Below are 2811 nucleotides of genomic sequence, written 5' to 3' on the forward strand. Positions count from 1 at the left end.
CCTGCATTTACGAGGTGAGGAAGACTTTACAGATGAGGATGACAAATACTCCTCAAACTTCGCTTGGTCGAACTCGTACTCGACCGTTGATTCAATCGGGATCTTGATCGGCTGCGACACGACGGTCTCGGTAGCGAGACTGTTGGCTCCCACTGTGGTCGCCAGTTTGTTTTCATCAAAAGTTGGTCTCGTTGTGGAATTCATTATATCTTCGATCGATTACAATAAATTCAAAGGAATAGTCTTTTTATAAGACCTCTTTTACACAACAAAAGAAAATCACAACTCTTTTACACAACAATAAATTCTACCCGAGAGAGGCCCCTTTCATCAGTTCTCCCCAGAAACCCTAGCCCCCTTTCCCCTCTTAAACCCTAGCTTTGGATTTTTGGCGTTTTTGGGAGATTTTCGGGGAATTTCAGCAGCTTCTTATGGTTTGCAGCGAAGAAAATCGTTCTTCAGCACACCAGAAGCGAGTAACATCTCGCCCAATCCTTCTCCCATGTTTTTAAGAGTTTTAAACGTTTTTCATGAGATTTATTGAGCCTAAGAGTTATTTTCAAGCACAAATCGATGTTCTTACTAGTGTAAATGCTAAAAATCATGTGTTTCAGATCTCTAAATTCTCACCAGCGAATCTTTGATAAAACCCAGATCTGGGAATTTATTTAAAAACCAGTTTTCATATTGATTAAATACTCTCATACATGTTTAGGGATTAAATGTTAGATCTAACATGCAAGATTTTGTTTTCCATGTTTTATACAAATTTTACACTGTCTCATATGTTTAGAATTGATAGTACATTGTTTGGGTTTGATGAATTTTATTTTTAGATGAATTTTTGCAAATAAACACAACATGCACGAACAGGGAAAACCCCTCTGTTCAGTCGACTGTGAGTCGACCGATGCCCCCAGTCGACTGTGAGTCGACTGATGACCCCAGTCGACTGTGAGTCGACTATCGGGTTTCAGTTTTGTTCTTCTTTCGGTCGACCATGAGTCGACTGGGGATCCCAGTCGACCGTGAGTCGACTGATGACCCTAGTCGACTGTGAGTCGACTGACGAGTGATTTATTTTATGTTTCTGTTTAACCACCTACTGTGTATATCTATATAGTGTATATATATTCGAGTGTACTGTTTATCATTTTGAGTACGAGGAGCCACCTCGTTTATCGGGTATTAATTACAGTATTGATGGTTTCATCTACACATATAAGATGACACATTTGTCACAAGCTTAGATCTGTACATCAAGACACGTACAGGAATAGGATATGTATATTTTAACATTTGCATTCCATGGTTTATATCCACAGTCCTCATGTTGGACATTCACAAATCAGTCCATGTGTTGGATATTGGTTAAACCACGAGCATGACACTTAGCTAAATAAGGACATGATATGATTATATGAAGTTGAGACATGATAGCTACTAGACTGGACATGACACATATGTGGTTCTGACATGACATTTGTTTTACGTATTGTAATAGGTTGCTTCTTTTCTTTATTGTTCTTGTATTAGACTTTAGGTTCGGTATTTAGGGATTTACAATTTGAGATATAAGGTATATACATGAGGATTTCCCTGTTTGGATTATTTCGCTCGATGTACCTACGCTCGTGTTGTAGTTCCCTAAATACTAAAACCCTTTATTTGTTAGGAGTAATGATATGATTATTCTATGTATAAATCTGTATTTTCTTATACAACGAGCCCTTTCCCTTGGGGTTGGTTGTGATGTTGCTCGTTAGTGCTTTGACGCTCGTTGTTCCTCCCCCTTTCAGGTAATGAGCCCGAAGCCCGAAGAGTCGCAGGTTGAGGACGATACTCATTAGCACCTGTTTTTCTTTCATAGATATCATTGTATTGTTAGAGCTCCACTATAGACTGTTTTATCTAGATATGAGAGTTTATTCTAGAGTTGTAAAGGCCGTGTGCCTTATTTACTTCTTTACAGACATTGTGTACTTGAGACATGTTGAGATCTCCATATTGTTATTATTTATTTCCGACATTGACTATGTATTCCAGCTTGTTTGATTGGTGAGATGTATTAATTTGAGTTCTATCATTTTATCATTTATTTGTTGTATAATCTTTTACTTGCTTTGTACCTACACCTGTAGTTGATTCCACTAAAGAGATAGTAATTATGATGGTAAAACATGTTATTGCACGGTGTGGTACATGGTAGGTTTGACATTTTTGGTTTCACCTTGGACTGTAGCCTTGCGTGAACCCAGGGGCGTCACAAGGAGTGCCTTGCAGATAGAGTTAAAGAATAGGTCGAAGTTCAGCTACCTCTTCTTAGTTGATGATCCTAGTTTCTTTTTTAGCATTTCCTTTTCCACTTGATCATTATATTTTATATTCTCCAGTATTTCATTCAGATAATTTTGTATAAGGGCATGTTGACCCGAATATTATGTCTCAGATGTTATCCCATTTGTGATATGATATTTTTTATTCTGAGTTTGTCTATTATATTCCTTCTATCTGTGATCGGGGACCTATGACTTCACATTGTATTTATTTTTTGATGCTTAGCGTATTAGGTTGAGGAGAAATATTTATTTTTATTTATTCTTCTTGATCTAATACGTCGCGGGCTTGTTCACGTTCTGACTCCTGGGTATTTTAGGAAACTGGGCGTGACATTTTGCTGTGAGGCAGCGACGGCGTGGGGAAGCAGTGGCGGTGGCATAGGGAGAGAGGAGATCAGATAGGGGGAACGAGGGGAGAGAGGAGGTATAGGGGTTAGGGGAACGGGGCCGAGGGATGCGGCAGCGAGGGATG

This window comes from Asparagus officinalis, chromosome 7 (genome assembly GCF_001876935.1).
Source record: "Asparagus officinalis chromosome 7, Aspof.V1, whole genome shotgun sequence".
NCBI lineage: Eukaryota > Viridiplantae > Streptophyta > Magnoliopsida > Asparagales > Asparagaceae > Asparagus > Asparagus officinalis.